Below are 20,558 nucleotides of genomic sequence, written 5' to 3'. Positions count from 1 at the left end.
TTTTTCCCATAATTACACCATCATCATTATATAATCTTACAACAAAGACCCCATTGAAACAGCAGCTTTTGTCAACTCTGGGACACTGAATGTATTATTACATGAGCTATAGAAGCACAATCTATCCCAGCATCCTCATCACCATCCTCATCCTCCTGAGCGCTGTCCTGTCTCTGAAGTTCAGCCTAAAACTTTTCTGCTCTCATCCAAGTCCCTTTTATAAAGTCAAATCCCCCATCCCCCCCACCCCCCCATCTGCTTGTACCTTTGGTCTATGTGGAGCGTTTCCTTTATTGTTAAAGAGCAGAATGAGGCTTTGGTGCTTCTGCGCCCCGCCGAGTGCCAATTTAATATAATATTTACGCATAGACGTGCTTTTGATCCGTCTGGTTTAAAAAGCGCTCCTTAGCACCGTGTCAGAATATTAATTCTCATCAGGGAGGGTGGGAAAAAAAAAATCTCAACCCGCGCTGTGCGTCCGTAATGCTGCGACTGGCAACATAACTGCCTTATTTACATTAAACACGCCGCAAGGTTACAGTGCAGCGGAGCGCCGCGCTTTATCACTCCGGACTTCTCTGACTGATGCTCGCCTTTCCGCTCCTTTACACTCCCCTGGACTTTTTTCTTTTGGACTTGGGACACTTCTCCAGAAAGGTAAAAACATCTCTCTCTCTCTCTCTATTAAAAAAAATATACAGATCATAATTTCTTTTTTGAGCAATACCGGCTATACGCACAGTATTATTTCTAATACGACGGAGCCAATTAAGCGGCGTGTGAACAAACAAGAGCGCCGATGTGACGCTGGTTTAATAAGAGTCTTTACCGCGGGACAGTCGGGGTCAATAAGAGGCTGCGATGTAGCAAATGTTCTCCTTCACGTTGGGGGGATTAGAGATTATTTCCAGAGCAGTGGTGTCGCGTTGTCCGCGGGTTCGCCTTTTAGACCCGTCGGAGTCGAGCGAAGCGAATTACACGACAATGGAGAGCTGCTCCTAAACGGCACGGCGCGGTTCACCTACCAGACAGGGGGAGCGCAAGGCGAGAGATGGAAATGTCTTGCGATGCCGGGTGACTGGTATCAATGAACGCGTTGTTACACAGAAAAAAAAAGAGAAAAAGATAACTAGTTAATCAAATAAAGAGCGATTTAAGAAATAAATAAATAATACAATCCGGTGTGAAGCGTGCGGAGCTGTGGGATAGGGATCCCGGAGGCGGACGCTCCTAACAGGTCCAGAGCGCACTTTTCTCCCCCTCTTTTCGGCTCAGAAGTGATCGCAGGTCAATCATGTGGGCCGCGCTTCAACATTCAGACAAGACGAGCTTCACGCAGCGCACGAGTTTCTTTCATATATAAAGGTAAGAAGTGAAGCGCTTTAAGATTCGGGATGCTTTTATGCGTTTTTGTGGTGCGAAGTGCAGGCTCAGTGTGTGTGCGTGTCGCGGCTGTGCCGTTATGTTTCAGTCCTCCTGTTTATATGATTAAATAAGGCGCAGGAATGAAATATATCTAACAGCGAGGAGGCTTTAGTGCGCGTTGGTCAAAGAGGAGACTCGAATCGAAAGCGACCGGACTTTTCTTTTTCTTTTTCTTTTCTTCTCTTCTTGATCATGCTCGTGAACTTGAACATGATAAACGTGATCTCTTTGGTTTTATTTTTCTAGTCCGTGCTTCATGACTGTCTGACGCGCAATGGTGATGAAAGGCAGGCTGTGCGTAAAAGTAACGCGCCCTCCACTTTACTACTGCTGACCGGCTGGATGTGACCAAGCTGAGGACAAGAAGGAAACAAACAAACAAACAAACAAAAAACTTTTTTTTTTCCCCCCCTTTTTTCCTGCCGAGTCTCTGCTCTAAACTTTCTCGCTCCGCGTTTCCGTGTGGAGTTTGGGCGAAGCTTCATACAGATCTCGGGGGAGCTCAGGCTTGAAGTTGTCGTGTGTTCAAACTTTGTGCGCTGGATTTGCCGGTGAGACCTGCCATTTTGTGCTCGGATCGAGCCGCTCAGGAACATTATGCTCGGAGGGACGTGATGATGATGATGGCATTCAACAACCGAGGGGTAAATGTCATAGGAGGCTTTAACAATCCCTTTTCTATCTAAAGAAAACCTGCACGTATTGGCAGAAAATGGAGATTTTAACGACTGTCGAGGGCGTAGTCGCTTTGGGAAATAACGCATTTTTACGAGAAAAACAGAAAGTTGCGAGGCTTGTAAGAGAGAGAGACAGAACGAGAGAGATAGACAGAGAGAGAGAGACACACACAGAGAGAGAGAGAGAGAGAGAGAGACGAGCACTGCCATGTTAACAACATGAAATATGACATTTAAGTATACAAGGGCGGTAAAGGTTTTCTGACCTCATAAATTTTCTAGACATTATTAGATATTTAAAATAAGTCATCCCCATGCTTTGACTCATTCATTTTGAATTCCTTAAAAAACTGTATCAGAATTAAGATAAGTAGAATAAAGTACGCAACATCGGCTTGCTGTTTTTTTTTTTTTTAATCAAATGCACTGCATTAGGATTTTGTCAAATAGGCTCCAGCAAAGTCTTTCTAAATACCTAGAAAAGCAACACTGTCCGATAGGTCCATCAGTCTAACTGCAGGTGTCTCCTTCTGTCCTCACTGAGTTTTTAAAGGAGACAGCAGACCATTAAAAAAAAAAAAAAAAAAAAAGATAGATAGAAAGAGATGTGACCCTAACAAATGGAGAGCTGCAGTGCATTAGAATTCAGGGAGCAATTTTATAAACGCCTTTTTAATCACGTGTCATTGCCCATGACTTTATTTTTCAGTTTTAAATTTGACATTTTATTTTGTTATGGCATATCCCAATAAGTTGAAACGAGGTAACATACACCCCCCACCTCCCTCCCTCCCTCCCCCTCTCAACCAACCACCAACATTCCTTATTAAAGCTAAGGGTCAGGAACAGGTTGTGCAGAAACACAGTGTAAGTAAGACACCAGCATTGTTAAATTGTATTTGAGAAAGATATTATGTGTGTAATAGTGTCTGGGCGTAGACATTTTTTCTGCGCTCAGCTTTTCATTTTTTTTTTTTTAGATTTGACATGCAGTCTGCTCACACGCTTCAAACCTCTAGTATTACACCCCATACATATGTGGGGTCAGCTTTAATGTGCCCCCGAAATGTGGTGTTTGGGACTAAACACATGAATTAAAAAAAATTAGGCAAATTATTAACAGGATGTCTTATGATTATTTATTTTGAGTAGCATAAAGGAAAAAAAAAATATTCAGGAAAACCTAGCGTGTGTATGTGAAAGTCTATATGAATTGAGTTATAGGCTGTAATTTGTGCAATTATTATAACGTATTTCATAGCACACTGTTCATTTTTTTAAAACTCTGAGATGAATGATATTTTAATGCATTTGTTCTCTTATCATTAAACTTTTTTAGAGAAAGCCATACCCTGTGATTAAAAATGTATACGACTAATTAGTAAAAAATGTTACTAAATATACTTGACTAATTAACTTAAAAAATATGAATATATTATACACTAGCTATAACTGTATATTTTTTACTCCAGCATCACTAAGTTTTAGCGTATCGTCCGTCGTGCTGTTATCGTTCAAATATCAGCTACTTTTTTTTTTTTTTTGAAAAAAAGAAATACTCAAGTCATTGAAATTCAGCGAAGGATGAAGCGTTATGAAGACTCTTGTGAAAACGCTCTGCCAATAGATCCGATAGCAGTTCGACAGGGCTAAACAGCCCAAGCCAATCCTGTCAAAATGTCTCCTCCCTGGTGTCTCCGCTCTCATTTACATATGCGTCTTGTGCTCGTTCGGCAGGCAGAGTGGCGTGTTGCGTGGTGGAACTTGGCAGCAGCCGGGAAAACCAGTGTGTCCCCCGGTTTGCTCGGTGTGTGGAGGTGTGTGCTCATCCCTGCCTGGTGCCATGGCTCGTGGCTGAGCAGGGGGCAAGAGTGAGGCCGAATGACCTGCTCTCATCACTCCCCCCTCCGTCTCGCTCTCTCTCGATCTCTCCAGGGCTGTCAGTCTCCGGCTCAGCCGACTGGATCCAGGCTGGAGCCTTGGAGACGTGATCAAACAGCCATTCCACACTTAAATGCTTCTCTGCTCCTTTTAATTGGAGGAAATTGTCTTCCAGATGCCCGGGCCTTAGTCAGGCTGCTCTGGGGGGTGGTGGTAGTGGTGGTGTGGCAGCAAGACCGGGACGATTAGGTATTAATTGATATGTGCTGTGGAGACCCCCCCCTCCTCTGTGGCTCGGAACACTAAGGCCTTTCCCCCGAGTGGCAGCAGAATCCCTACAAACCCAGAGAGCTGTGTTTATTTATTTGGGGTGCTTGCACGGTGCTCGCGGGCTAACACGCTGGCATTAGTCTGTGCCGAGGCTTGTTAATAACCTTGATGAGCAAGGATAAGTTAAATATAGGGGGAAAGTGTAATATATTATCGCTAATCACAATAACAGTGTGAAATCAGTGTAGATAGAACAGTTTAATGGTAAGACTATTTCAGTTGTATATAGATCATATGCTTGACATAATTGTTCAGATTGATTGATCTTTGTAAATAGTTTTTTATAGGTAGGTAGGTCGGTTATTATTATTATTATTATTATTATTATTATTGTTGTTGTTGTTGTTGTTTTTGTGTTCAGTGAGATTTTTTCTTTTTTTTTAACTCACCAAATATTTTTCCTCTTCAAAGTTTCTTCTATTGCTGTCATGTTATAAGTCAGGGTGTGGCAACACAATAATCTGTACCAGAAATCCTTGTAGCATTGTCCCACCATCACACATTTAAACTGCAGTGCCTTACGTTACTCTTTAGGCCTGTCTTTTTGAATTGATTAAGCTTGTAAGACCCATCATTCAATATCTGTCATGCAGTGCAGAAGACGCAGTTCATCATGTCATCGCACGCAACATACAAATGGGAGTTAGTTTGTGACTACTGACAGTTGTCAACTTTTGTCTTTAGCAAATAATTATAGTCGAAAGAAGAACATTTAATGCTCTGCATGTCATTTATTGTCATTTATAGTTGAGTGCTGATTTGTTAGACGTTCTGTATGTGAGAGAGAGTGAGTGAGTGAGTGAGAGAGTGAGTGAGAGAGAGAGAGAGAGAGAGAGAGAGAGAGAGAGAGAGAGAGAGGGCTAAAGAGTGGAAGTTTTTTGAACAGGCTAATCACAGACATCAGTGTGTGATCTAAGAATAAAGAGTGCCCTGACAGATGAGGTGGTGACGAATGAGCTTGTCTCTACTGCCTCGTGCCAGGGTGCCACCAGAAGGAGCGTCTGTCTGTCTGCCGGGGTAGAAAGAGAGAGAAAGAGGGAGAAAGAGAGAGAGATACAAGGGGTCCAAGATAATACAGTGTTCTCTACCCAACCCTGAGGCACTTTCCATGAGGAAAATCTATCGAGTAATGCTGCTTTCAGTAATACTGAGAAGTGCAGAATAAGCGTGCATCACAGTAAAACCTAACTTGAGTGCAGATGACAGAGCTGAACAGATGTGTGCAGATGCTTTTTATTCAAGCATGTTTTTTTTCTTCACTCCTTTGGGACGCTTGCAGAGAGAATGATTGGTCATAAGTTTCTAGCTTTCTTTCCGTCTTTCTTTGAGATTCTTGGGAATAGGTTTATCACATAGACAATACGCACATGATGCAGTTAAATAACGACCTTACATACCAACCGAACCTCGTCTCTCAGTGAAGAGCTCAGCAACTGGTTGTTGCTATGATTGATTCTTCTTAAGTGCCACTTCTTGGAAGGAAAAACATTCAAGCACATAACACCCTTTGATCACACAATATTATGAGGAATGTGAGCATTACATTGTAAAGCCTTATGAACTTCATGATAGGGACATTCTTGAAGCATGACCTAATGCTGTTTTTGGGGGTGGGTGTTAGAAGCGCACTTTTATTTGATCTGGGAAAGTGACCTAAAACGAATGAAGTTCAATTGCAGCGCTTCTCCATCTGGCCTGTTTATGAGGAGGTGTGGTTTGGAGGTGCGTCCTCATGGCCTGAGAGAGAATGCTCAGCCCCTCTGCTCAATAGTAGACCATGTCGAGTCGCTCGGGTACACAGCCTTGAGAGACACAGTCGGAAAGCCTCAGCTTTGGCCTTGCCCTTTAAGCCAATGACAGCCTTCTAATCACTCCACCATCGCTCTCCATCTGCTTTTATTTTATTATTATTATTTTTTGTAAGATGTTTGAGGATATCTGCTCTTAAATTAACAGGACATTTTTGGGACGGTTAATGAAAATGTTGCTCTATGCCGAGTGCAGGGTGAGGGGATGATCTGCTGCTGAGCTGTCGAACAGCACAAAATTACAGCCATGTCATCTCACCAGACAAGGGCTTTGTGCAACCAGGCAACTGTCTGTCAATCACCGGGTCTAAGCACATAGCGTCATCCTCGTTTGAATTCTTTTCAGAGCTTTTTAAATGCCGAGAAATACCAGCAAGGCCACAGATAGTGCTAGATTCCTCCGATGGCTCAGTCGGATAGTTGAGACAAACAGATATCTATGGTACGAAGTGTCCCAAGATAATTAGAGGATTTAATGATGCCTGTTCTCAAGCTGTTTCCGGGTCACGACCTTAGAGGGTGGGCCACTAGAGAGGGTCCCCCTTGAGGGATCTGGGTAAGATGGCTGCCAGCAGAGAGTAAAGAGGGCCCCTGCACCTTTAATTATGATCAAGAGGTTTCCTCCAAAGGACGGCAAGAGTGCAGTTATGTTGCCTCGTAAATCTGCCCCTGATGCCGTATATTGTGTTGAACTATTACTGTACACTATTATACTGCATATTCAACTGGCTCTTCAGGACTTGATTTGCATAATTGGATCTTTAATGAAACTTGCCTTGTGGAACAAAAAATATAGAGGAGAGGAGGGGAAGAAAAAGAAGAAAAAAACTACATTTTGGATTGATAGGCAAACCACAGTGATTATTTATCAGGAAGAAGTTTAACATGGTTTTGAAAAAGCAAAAAAACAAACAAAACAGGAATACAGTAACCTGCTGTACCTATGCTCTTTTCTCACACATGCGCACACACACACACACATGCACACACACACATCAATGGCCGTGCTACAAATAGGATGAGAAGTGCTTCTGAAAGCTGTACATTCCCAGCCAGGTCTCGCGGGTTATTACTACAATAGCTGGATTTCTTTAGCCTGGGGGATTTTAGGTTTGCTGTCTCCACTCATTCTCTCGACTTGTTACTCGAGGAAGATGGGCCCTTTGTAGGGGAACACGTGTCGCTCGCCTGTTGGAATTCCACCACCGCAAATATTTTGACAATTCCTAATCGTGAGCAGGCAGATTTTAAACGGGGCGCCGAGTGGATCCAGGCTGTTTGAATTGAACGTGTTATGTCCGGCCTTTTTGATCTGACTTTGTTTCCCTCTGTACTGTCGTCTGCATGTGCGCATATATCCGTTTTAACTACATTTTATTTATATTTCTCATATATTTATCCGGCTGTATTTAAAGTTCAGTCATTGCCGTGGGCTCACATGTGTTCCATATGTTTCGTGTTCCATCACCTCTGATTTACTCTCCTTGGTGTTTTGAGCGGGGTGGGGGAATTCTTTTATTAGTTCATTAAAATGCACGTGCCTTTTATTATTTTTTTCCTTCACCATGCAGGTGAAGGTTAAAATTGCTGATAGCAGCACTTTGAAACTGACGTGACAGCCATGGTTAATGAAATGTTATTTGTTTTGCCGTTGAAGTACCCATCATTTAAAAGTGATTGCAGGTGGGGAAAAAAGCGATATAAAAACAGTGGAACGCTATTCGGCGGCACTGTAGCATGAGGGATTTGGACGAGGGGGCGCGGTGCTGTTAATCAGGGAGCAAGGTTAAAAATGGATATTAGCTAAACGATGATGATTTATTCTTGAGGGAGGAACAGGCCAGAGACACAGGGGTGACACTACTTCAGAAGACTGAGAGTGGATCATGTGGTCATGGAGGTTCACAGGTGGCTATTAGAGTGATGTTATGAAGAGGAGAGAGAGAGCAGGAGGGATAGAAAAAGAAAGTGCACAAGTGTTGTAGCTGTCATTAACCCTGAATGGGAAAACAGCTCTATAATCCTCTTTATCCGTTCCCTCTCTCTCTCTCTCTCTCTCTCTCTCTCTCTCTCTCTCTCTCTCTCTCTCCCCCAGATTCAACACTTGGGAAACCTCCTCTGACGACCTTCTACATCTCTTGCTATCTCACAGGTAGGACCCTGTTATTGTTACCCCCATACACTATATTTTATATTGCACATGTTCACACCACACACACACACACACACACACACACACACACACGATCAGAGTGCTTGTGCTGTTGATTCTCCCGGTAATGATGTCACAGCGATAGTGGAGGAGAGCAAATGTCTCCTGATTCCACCATTTAACGGCTGGCTGAATTGGCTGATAATGATAGCATTGGCGTCTCCAGCCGCACAGACAGACCAGACCCTGTGAATTAGCGAGAGAGAGAGAGGGGAGGAGAGATAAAGAGAGAAGGCTAGAGAGGCAGAGAGAGAGAGGGGGAGAGGGAGACAGGGTGAGAGAGAGAGAGAGAGAGAGAGAGAGAGGGAAATGGTTTACAAAGGAAGAGAAGCCAGCGATGCCAGAAAGTGAAAGATAGAGACGTTGTCATAAAGAGACGGTGATGTACTTAACATATCGGCGCCATGCACTTGAACAAGCCGCTAGAGATGTGTGTGTGGCAGTGGTGATAGCGAGATGACCGGCTGTCTGCAGAGCTCTTTAGTGCTTCGCCACATTTCTTCCTGAGCTTTGAAGTGAAAGATGAGGTCCATATCTTATCTCAAAAATAGAATAGAGTAGAACATTTATTCAATAAAATTCAATTAAAAGTATATGTGTAGCAGTCTTAGCAATAGACCTTGTCACAAAGCAGCTTTACAAAAATCCGGATGTAGATTTAGATCCCTAATGAACAAGTCAGAGGCGATAGTGGCAAGGAAAAACTCCCTGAGACGACATGAGGAAGAAATCTTGAGAAGAACAAGAATCGAAAGGGAACCCTCTTTTGAGTGACACCAGATAGCGGGATTATAAATCATTGCTCTTTCAACAATTGTACTCTGTAAAGTCAAGCACCACTAAGTTTGTTGATATGATGATAAGAGTCTTGGGGTGAATATATGACAGTCGTTATGATTACAGCAGTCCTTAGATACAAGTAGACAGTATCCAGGTGAAATGATCCACTAAAGCAGGGTCTTAAAGTTGGGCCTGGAGACCACCCAGGGGCGTCTGTGCTTTTTTTAAAAAAAAGTTTATTGTTATTATTTAGTTCAAATCACACTCTCATGACCTCAGATTATTAACAAAGTTATTATATTTTTTTATTGAGGTCTTATAATTATTATCCAGTTTGGTTTAATCCAAACCTGTGAATTAATGTAATGTCTTCTGTTGTTGGAAAGTTCAGGAATAAAACACTCTACAGGTCAAATAAATAGATAAAATATTATTGTGCATATTTAAATAATGGTTATGAAATAAATCTGAATTGAGTGGTGTGTGGAATTTCATTCATTTATTTATTTATTTATTTTACAGTTTAAAGGGGGTGAAAAAATCTTGACAACACCTGCACTAATAAAGTAAGGGTGTTATTTAATTATGCACAGAATTATGGGATTTAGAATTTCGGTATATTGTAGGAAAGCGAAGGATACATTCGATTCAGACACGACTTGATGCATAACTGCCTCAGATTTGTTTTGGACAAATTCCAGACACACCTGTAGTAATATTTAGCGAAGTCTCACATTCAGGCAGCTGTCAAAATATATCTCTGATATAAAAGGCTGGTCTCTGAGGTGCCCCAGGTGCTATTAAATAGGAGAAAAAATATATAGAGCACCAACCCCAAACCAATCAGGACTATCTATCAGGCTGTCAATCACATTGCATGTCTGTTCAGATCTTGTTATACTAACATCCAGGCTTTTTTTTAAATAACATAATTATTTGTTTGGGGGTGTGGTTTTGGAGGGAGGAGCTAAATTGTTTTCAGTTTGAATTTTTCAAACGTTCTGCCAAAATTGTTATTGATGACCTTTAAGCAAATACATTGGCTTGTAAAACACTTTAACCTGGTTTTTGTGCGCTCTGTTCATGAAGATGAAGCATCTTTTTATTCAAATATAAGTGCATCTTTCTTTCTTTCAAACGGACAGTGTTTTTTTTTTTTTTCAAGGCAGCATTTAACCATGCATCTTAAAACACGATTTTTCGGCCCACCGAGAGTCCTAATAGAGTATTACTGTTTTTTCTGGCAGAGCAAAAGTAAATAAGTAGATCTGAATGTTAACGAACGTTCCAAGCTTTGAACACATACCCTTCTGTGAGCTCCTCTCTCCTCACACCACATTTCCAGGACTGCAGCGCCGCTCAAGTACACCGAGACAACCTTTAAGTATATATGTATGTGTATCTTTAGCTGTTTTAGCCACTGAGGTTTTAGCAAATCTGTTTTAGCATGGAGAAGGATATTGAGGAGGTTCAGAAATGTACAGTACACTGTCACACAATCCCACGTTATGCATGTTCCACTCCACGCTGTGCACGATGTCTCAGTGTTTTAAAATGTATTTTTTATTAATGTCCTAGTGTTATTGATTTAAACATGTTTTGAGTGAATGAGTTGCAGTTTGAGTAAAAAAAAGAAGCTAAAATTAAACTAGAAATTGTATTAAATTGTTGTATTTTTTTTTTTATTTATTTGTAGTGAGCATAACAGTGATCATATTATACATATTAAAATAGACTGCCTCACTATTTTCTTTCTCTCTTACACACACACACACACACACAAACACACACACACACAGACGCATTTAAACATTTGTACATCTCACCTGCCATCACTATACGGAAGCAGTGCTTTTGTTTGTGGAGAGCTGTCACTCCTGTGAAGACTGTTTTAATGTAACTGCTGCTGAAGGTGAGAGTTAAACAGTATTTACTTTAGGGAATTTGCCTTTATCTGCGTTATTGCCGAAGTGAATATTAAAAGGCCTCTTGGAGAGAATTCCCCTGACATGCGGCTTCCTTTACACCTTTTAAGTCTTAAGATGCTTCCTCCTCCTCCACCTCCTCACACTATGCTACAGCATTTACCCTTAATATATTTCAAGCATGTTTTTGGGCAATTTTCTCAATTTAGCCACTTCAAATATTATTTTTTTTTTTGGTTCTTTCTTTTTTGGTCACTTGACATTGTTGTCTGTCTCTTTGTTAAAGCTGTTGTGCCAATCGGTCTAATTGGGAGAAAGCTAAGTGAAGTGAGGGAGGAAGCGTCAGGGAAAAGTTGGCCTGTTTGAGAAAATAAGGCTGTCAGTATGGATCAGCAAAGATGCACATGGACGATCCAATCGCCTCACACTCAGCCTGAAGAGCAGGACATGGCTGAAAGAAATCTGAGCCAGTCCAAACTGAGAACTCGGGTTTCTCTTATACTTATAAATCCACTCAAAGTGTCGGAAAATGTGTCAAAAAATAGACACGAGACTAACCAAGGTCAAGTGATTTTATACAGGATGTATCAGTTCCTGTTCCTGCCCTCTCTGTTGGATACTGTACTTTGAAAAGTGCACTGTGTTAGAAGAAAGTGCACCAGGATCAAGATGTGCTAACAGAATTACAGAATTACAGCAGCAGGCCATTCTGACTACAGCCGATGTCATATGACAAGGCGCGTTTTTATTTACTCAAAGCCTAAATGAAGGGTCGGATCAAACGCAAATAAAATTCTCCAGTTTGTGCAAATGGGAAATGGTGCAAGGACATGAAAAAGAAATGACCTTGTGGTAGGGGTTAATTTTTCTTTGTCACATATCTTCATTTAGACCAGGAATTTATATATATATATATTTTTCTACTTTTCTCCAATTGAGGTGGGACAAGCATGTGATTCTTCTGAGGCACATAAAGCCAACCTTTGCATCTTTTCCAACTGTCACTCATGTCGTGTAACAAACTTGGTAGAAGGCGCTATCTGCCATCTTCCGCATACATGAGCTCACAGATGACTCCGATTGGCTAGTGTTGTTCTGATTGACAGGGGAGAGAAAATATGCCATCCCTCCCACTCAGTGAGCATGGATGGCTGTGGAATCATTGAAATTCAAATGCGCAATCGCTTGAAGATAGGGCGAACGCTTTTCCGTCTTGCCACTCAGGATGGATTTTGAAACTTTGGAAACTAGTGCACGTACACTACCTTGCTAGTACTGTCACTACATTCTGATAAATAATTGCTTAATTTTTGCTCTACTCCATAATTTTTTTTTGCAGTTTGCTGCTGTAAAGACACGTTCTTTTTTTTTTCTATATCAAAAACATAGGCTAATGACACTTCTGCTAAAAGCAGTACTTTTTTCTAAACCTCTTTTCTTCACATACATGAATAAGAATGTCATGCATTCGTATTGTATATGCAATTATAAAGAGACATTTATAAAAAGTTTAGCTGGTGACTAGTGCGTGTGTGTGTGTGTGTGTGGGGGGGGGGTGGGGGGGCTGCTCTGGTGTTGATAATTAACACTTTCCACTGTACATGTGGGCCGTCATTAGGAGGGTAAAAGATCGTCTCTGTTTAAATTTGCATGATGATGGTACTGTGACCAGTCATCGCTAGATCAACCAGCTAGAAAAGGCCTAAGGTTGGGAAAGGAAGATTCATGATCCCCTCTCTCTCTCTCTCTCTCTCTCTCTCTCTTTTCTTCATGGGAGGTCTCACACACACAACCCAAAACCCACACACATACCCACGTCCTGCCGCTCGCCTCTCTCAGGACCGATGATCCGCTGTGATCTCGTTTCAGTGCGGCCCGATCCGGGGAAGCTCTGGGAGACTTTCCTTTCGTTTATGTATTTATTTCTCTCGTGCCACTCCCTCCCTCCGCCTCTCGCTTCCTCTCTCTCTGTGCCCTACTGATTGCCATAGCCTCAGGGCTCTCCGCCGCACACTACATCCCTGTGATTATATTAATGGCCTCCTGCGCTGGGTTTGGAGGCAGACCAGGGTCTGGGTAATGCACGGCGTGGTGGTGGTAGCGGTGGTGTAGTACCGCGGACTGACCTGTAACCTCAGAGGTTGCAGGCTCATGGCCCAGGTGGACCGACGCCACTCCATGGGCTCCCTCTGGGCCGGCTACTTAACCCGCAATGCCTCACCGAGCACCCAGTCAGAGCAGCAGCACAGACAGAAAGAAAAAAAAAAAAAACGAGCAAAAGATATGGTGTTTCCCTGAGTCTCCTGTGAACTAGAGGAAGTTTATGAGTAAGACAGGCAAATCAGAGCCACAGGCTTTTGGCTAAAACTCACAAAGCTGGCTAATAATTCTCCCATGAACAGTATTGATCTTTATTTGTTATTATGGCACTTCTAGCATTCCTGCACATTTATTTGTCTTCATTAGAGTCTCACAGCACCTGCAGCAGCCTTGCATATCTAGTGTAGTGTGCGTGTGTATGTGTGTGTGTGTGCGTACGTGTGTGTGTGTGTGTTATTGCAAACGAAAGCTTTATTTACGACTAAGATTATGCTGATCATCTATCTTTGTGCCTCCTTTTGTTTCCTTTGAAATGGATATGTACATGTGTGTTTGGAAAAGTTGATGTATCGCTGTCTTTATCCATTCATTCACAGTTCATGTACAAAAGTGTGTATGAGTGGATGACGGAGTGGTTAGGTATAGGGCTGGCCAGTATGATGATATGATATCAATACTGTGATAAATTACATCATGCTACACTTATCTAGGAGTATGCTGAATATCAGTAGTACTTTTAAAACCCTCAGCAACTCCACTGTTAGGTAGAATTGAAAACGAATTCTATATTTCCTTTTTTTTCCCTTGTATTTTTTAAATATTAAATACAGTTTCGCTGGCACTTCAGAAAAGCTAAATATTGTGATATTTTGTTTGCCGCTTTATTATGGTGCTGTATATGTCCCTACATGTGTAGCGTATGTCTCTGAGACAGTCTGAGGCTCCCACCACTGCCACTGTACTAAACATAAGTGTATACAGAAGAGAGGTCAAACTCGTCCACACTCTTCTTTTCTCTAGCACTCATCTTCACTGTGCTTGCGCTCCTTCTTTTTCTGCTTTTGTTGTCAGGGGTAATCTTGAGAGTGATCTTAATTATGGAGGTTCAATATGATTTTTTTTTTCTTAACACACTCTTAATCAAACAGCGCAGTTAGTAATGAGAAGGAGGGGCTATGAGCTTACTCACACACACACACTGCTGGCCTTCACACTGAGGTGGAGAGAGAGAGAACAAGAGAAAGAGAGAGAAAGGGTAAATAGTGAAGGGGGAGAGATGCAGGGACTGATTAGAGTAATGGTATTTGTGTGACAGAAATATAATGTGAAAATATAAATAATTATTAAGGGTGGTTTTATTAGTATCAGCACAAAAAAAAAAAAAAAATGAGATTATGAGATTTTTCCCTGAATACACACAATTTATTTATCGACTTATTTATTTATTTATTTTTAACCTTTCCTTTGTCGCTAATGTAATATCCTCATTATACCTTTAGTATGTACATATCTCGTATTTGGAAATATGAACATAGCGTACCCTTGAAATTATTTCAGGTACATGATTAAGCCTTAAGGACCTCTGGTGTAGTTGAAATGAGCTTTTAGAGTAAAGCTTCAAAGGCGCAATAAAATCAAGGTTTAAGATTCAAGAGTTTATTGTCATTGTCCTGGATAACAAGATAACTGTACTGCTCCAAACTGTGCCACCTTAAAATACGTATGAACACATGTAACTCATTTATGAAAGAAACAAACAAAAAGAATAAATATACCCCTTTTTTCTGATGTAAAAAAAATAAATAAAAAAAGCAAATATGAATTGCTTGATCTGATACATTTGGAATATCTGAGTTATTTAAAGAATCAGGTCAGGGGGAATGACACAATCTTCCAGTTACATTAAAAGTGTTCAATCACACAAAACATTACACTGGAGCTAAGAGGCGATTTTCAGTCACATATATTATCTACTCAGTAATCCCTTATTTGTCTCCCAAACTTCATCTGGGAGACTTCATGTATATCTTATATACATATATCTTACAGCAGAAATGGTTCTGTATATCAAAGACAACACTCTATCTGCATTTACACTGTCCCTTCATTTGCCATAGCCTATGTTTGCACAAATTGATTAGATTTATTTTTGCTTTAACACAAGATCTTGCCAGTTGTGGACTGTTTTTAAACTAGCCTACTTGCCAGAGACTTTCCACCCACAATCTTGTTCCAAAACTAGTCAAAAATTTAGTGTAAAAAACATGTCCCTGGCAACCCTGGACACCAAACATGCCCTGGTGGATTGATTACATTTGGGGTAAATTCATTTGTTTGCAGTTGTTTAAAGAAGTAGTTCAATAGTAAAGAAAAGCACAGAAAATAATCTAATTTCCACAATCATCCAGTTACCCGAAATGTACTTAATCACCCAAATCTTTTGTTGTCAGATATTTGCTTTTTAAAAAAGGTTTTTTTTTTTTTTTAGCTTTCCACTGGAGCTATGAAGCTATTATTTGTTAGCAACTGAATAATCTAATATCAGACACCAAACATTCTTTGACTTAAATTTGACTTGTCAAAAATGTCAAAATATATCGGTTTGACTTTTTGCCAAATGATTCCTTTAAACAATTTCTATAATTAACCTAATTACACTACACATCATGCTCAATCCTGAAAACGCAAGAGCTGAATGTAGTGTAAAAAAGGAAACGGGGCTGTGATTGCTGGAACAGAGTGAGAAAAGTGAGATGCATTAATAATCAGTGTGTGTGTGTGTGTGTGTGTTGGGGGGGCAGGGGCGGGGGGTTGGGGTTGGGCCGGCACTGGGTGACGAGGAGAAGATGGAATCCATTACACATAAACACCCTTTAAGCAGTGATGGGATGATCCAATGGGATTAAGTGGGAAATCCTGATGGACGTTGAAAAGGTGACCACACGCAAGAAGGGTGGCGTAACACACACCCTGTTGCAGGCAGCACACACATACACATACACATACATGCAAACATACACACATGCTTTTATAAACACATAGACAAAAAAACTGCAAGAGTTATATATACTCAATGCACAGATTCACAAATATAAGGTCTGGGAGGTTAATAAGAGAGGTCAAACTACAGGTCAAAGGGCAGCTCTGAGAGTCAAGCTTTGTAGTCGTAGTGTGTAAAAGAACTCATTTTTAGGTTGGATTCGTACACATTTGACTCGACTCTATGTTTGGTTTTGTCATATGACAAAAGTATGATCTTAACCTTCACTGTTGATAATAAATTGAGTCATGCAAATTGATTAAGAATCAAAAGAAAGTGTCTGTAGAATTAATTTTGAATGAATAAATAAATAAAAACAAACAAACAAACAAACAAAAAAAATAATAATAACTGTTATTCGTCTTATTATTATGATCATTCTTATAATTCTTATTGTTCATTTTTCATGATAATTTTTATGGCACATTTTACAACTTTTAAGTAGTTTGTTTCCACACCCTTATAAACTAAAGACACAAAATTGCATGTGTAGAGTTTATGGCATGGCTTTAAGGCAGTGTTTTTGCCGTTTTCCGTTCTTTTTTTTTTTCTTAAGGGGGGGGGGGGGGGGGGTTCCTTATTAGAAAACAACAATCAGGGTTAGTTCCGTATTCCCTGCATTAGGTATGCATGATGGCGTCTCCACATCTTGTCTCTATATTATTAAAAGTAGTTTGCCCATAGGCTGCTTCTGTGCTGAAGGAAGTTGGACAGATGGCCATGTTTTTTTAATAGATCACAGTCATAAGTAAAGCAAGGCAGAGGATGAGGTAGAGTGATAGCAGCAGCTCTCCTCGCTGTATTAAGCAGGGCCGCACCGAATGCAAACACACCGCTATCCTCAGCCTGCACGCCGGGATAATTAGATGAAATACTTACTGAAATGCTTACATACTTTCCGCTCGCCGTCGAGTTAAACGCCAATGCTTGTTTGCCCTCCGTCTCGTGTGCGTCTCTCTGATTGGACGTTAGAACGGCGTATGGAAAGTGCATTATTAAGCTTATGAAACATGAGTGCTCGAGTATTCGAAGTCACCTCAGGCCGGTTCTTCCTTTCCTGCGCACGTCTTGTTTTCTGCGTTCGACTGAAAGTTGTTCATAACAGGATGTTAAATAAAAATCTCAGAGAGAGAGAGAGAGAGAGAGAGGGAGAGAAGGAGAGAAGAGAGAGATGATGTGTGCGTGGTTGCACTGTTCCTCTGTTCCTTGATGTATGCATCATGTCAGGCAGCCATTGTCTCCTGGGTAAAGAATGATAGTTCAAATACCTACCATCTCTCCCCTGGTGCTCCAAATGCTCGCCTTTGAAGTTTTTATAATCCATCTGTCATCTTCGAGTGGGGAGGGCACATGTTCTGTACTGCTCAATTACTGAATTTTCTTTTTGCCAGCTACAATGAGGCAGGAAGCAAATAATATGGGCAGAGAGACAGAGGAAGAGACGAGCTGGGCAACAAAATTCCCAGAATTCTCACGCACTTGATCACTTGATCACCCCCCCCCCCCCCCTCTATCTCTGTTTGTCAGCCTTCAAACACAGTGTGTGTGAGTGAGTGGAAATTCTAAAATGCTTCCTACTGTTACAATTATAAGGAATCTGATTGTATGCTTATTGTTTCCAGAACCTTGATCAAGAGGATGAAACTGTCTCTACCTTTCCGAGGGTGATCATATTTCAGACTATTCATACAGTTTTATTTCACCTAAATATTTATTTGATCTAAGTAAGACACGGTAGGAAATTAGGATTAGTATGAAGCAGATGATATGCATTTCAATTTAATATTTAATGTTCCCTTTCCTCTTAAGGATGCGTGCAAAATGGAGCCTGTTTGATGTAGATGACGTATGTTGCAATACTTAGTGGTAAAAATGTTTTACTTAGAAAATGAGGCACGGGGTTATTTTAAAGCTTTCAGAATGAGAGTGTGTGTGTGTGTGGGGTGGAGGGGCCGGGGCAAGAACCTTAGATGCTGGAAAAAAAAAAAGAAAAATGAAAAATGAACACCACAGCTCGGTTAAAGAGAAGAAAAAAGTACCTAATATCTTTACCTTTAATTTTTTTCGATTCTTTTGTCTCATGTCTTATCTATAGTGACAAGCAACAAGAAGAAAAAGCAGACACTCATAGAAGATGATAGATTGCAGCAGGCGATGATGAAAAGAAATTTGACATTCTTTTGTTCCCTTTGAAACTTCAATATTTGGGGTGTAATTGTTTCATAGGCACTATATATCTTCATTTATGCCGGAATAACATGTTGGCTTTTTTTTTTTTCTTTCCCCTTCTTCTTCTCGTCTAAATAAAAGCAGCACCCATCTGCTTCTGGAGCCAGCCCGAGCCTCCTGCTCATCGCAAAAATAATACGCGTCCTAATGACTTCCACATATTTGGAAATCTCCCTTTTGAAATTGGTCTTGGCAGATTATTTGCAGGTACTTGAGTTGCATCTGTTTGCAATTTTGCAAATGTGGAAGACTTTAATGCGGCACTCTTGGTCTAGGGCGCGGGGGCTATTCTGATCTCGGCTGTCAAAAAATAATAATAAATAAAAAAATAGTAATCTGCTTTGCTGTTGTTGGGTTTTTTTTTTTGACCATCGAGGGTGGACACGTCTGTGGAGGCTTGAAAAAAGATGTTCGGGAATAAGTAAATGAATAAATGTATTCATTAATAGATAGATAGATATAGAGAGAGAGATAGATAGATAGATAGATAGAGATAGATAGTTTGATAGAGAGAGAGATAGATAGATAGACAGACAGACAGACAGACAGATAGAGATAGATAGATAGATAGATAGATAGATAGACAGACAGATAGATAGATAGATAGATAGATAGATAGATGGGCTGATAGAGAAGACATTCATCAAAGTCTTATTTCAAGTCCACTGCAGGAAACAATAAGAAATGCGCACTGGTCAGTTTCAAATCCGTGTTCAGACTTTGCATTTCTGGGATAAGACTTAGAGAGAAAGTGCATAACAGAGCATGTGGCTAGCAGCTGACCAACCTAAGCCATCTCTCTCTCTCTCTCGCTCTCTCTCTCTCTCACTCTGTCTCTCTACCTACTTCTTCTTCATATAACCTGCTGTGGCTCTTCCGCTGTCCCAGGCAGAGTATCAGCACACACTGTCTCTCACCCAGTACAGTGTAATTGTATAAGTGGTTACAATTACAGTCATTACAGATTCCATCAAGTCTGTTTAATCAGTTTGGAGGGAAAAAAAAAAAAACCAGAACATAAAAAGATGAACTTTTAACTCTTTTGTTTTCTTTTGTATTTCTTTTTGGAACGGTTATGTTTTATTAGGACTGGAAACTGAGGAGAGGCGAGCCGATGCCAGGGAAGGCATTATATTAAAAAGTGTATGCCTTGCAACTTTCTCCCTGTTGGAAATGTTTATTTGAACAGTAAGCTCATGATTTGAATATTTGTAATCCATGCTTAAATTTACAGGCCAGATGAACTTTTTGGCACGCTATCGCAGCCATAAGTAGGATTTTCTCAAAAGCTTTAAAAAATTTAAGCCATTTGCATCGCTAATCTAATTTGGAAAAGGGTGGCTGAGCATGCTTTTCCACCCCCCCCCCCCTCCTTTGTTATCTATGTACTTTTTTGAAAAGAGGCATTGTTTGATTTTTAATGTATATGCATACCTTAGGTGGTTTTGTGTGGTTCCCAACATTGAACACACTTAGAGGGGCAGAAAGGGGGGAAAAAAAAAGTGGGAGTAAAAAAAAAAAAGAGTACATGAGTACATGTGAGATGAGGGGGGGGGAGGAGGGGAGGGGGGGTGTGGAGGGGTGAGGGAGGCGAGGGAAATGTGCACCGGGGCCGTGGTGCTGGAGTGGTTTTGCTCCGTGTTCAATTCAAATGAGTTTACTGGGTATTGACTCGTAATGTGGCGAGAGGCCACCCATCTCGGAGGCTGGGCTCAGTGCTGTTCTGTACGCTGCGCTTTCTTAAATGATGCTAATCAGTCCGAAGGGGCCTGGCCTCTATCGCTCATCGGCTTTTCTGGAATTCAAATGTGCTGAGAACCTGAAATGAAACATGTCTGTGTGTACAGCATGGGTGTGCACGGGGCTGTGTGTGTGTGTGTGTGTGTGTGGACATGTCTTTGGGGAGTTAAGAGGAATCAGATTAGTTAACAGGGAGAAAGGTGAAGACGACGTGGTTTAACTGCTGTCCTGTTTCACTGTGGACTCAAAATCTTTTCATGCATCTGAATTTCATGTGTGTGCGCGCGTGTGTGTGTGTGTGTATGTGTGTGTGCGCGTGTGTTAAGATAGCAGTTGGGTAGACAGCTGACGGTGTCCTCTGGCCCTGTCTAAGCTCAACTCTGGTGTGAAAAAGCCCCCAGTTTGAGGGCA

The 20,558-nt window shown here is 41.1% G+C and overlaps 1 protein-coding gene across 4 annotated transcripts in view; it reads left to right on the top strand.

Annotated features, from left to right (window-relative positions):
• Positions 1-410: 410 nt before the first annotated feature.
• Positions 411-20,558, top strand: part of znf536 (zinc finger protein 536) — a 180,527-nt gene continuing 160,379 nt past the window's right edge. For 2 of the 4 annotated variants that reach the window (XM_053617299.1, XM_053617298.1), the window contains exons 1-2: positions 679-2,069; positions 8,217-8,273. The gene's annotated coding sequence lies outside the window, so the exon portion shown is untranslated. Of the gene's footprint in view, positions 658-678; positions 2,070-8,216; positions 8,274-20,558 lie in introns of those variants that run through there. The other 2 variants (XM_053617294.1, XM_053617295.1) reach the window with 2 other exon arrangements.

This window comes from Ictalurus furcatus, chromosome 27 (genome assembly GCF_023375685.1).
Source record: "Ictalurus furcatus strain D&B chromosome 27, Billie_1.0, whole genome shotgun sequence".
NCBI classification, from domain to species: Eukaryota; Metazoa; Chordata; class Actinopteri; order Siluriformes; family Ictaluridae; genus Ictalurus; species Ictalurus furcatus.
This window is presented reverse-complemented; position numbering and strand designations above follow the sequence as displayed.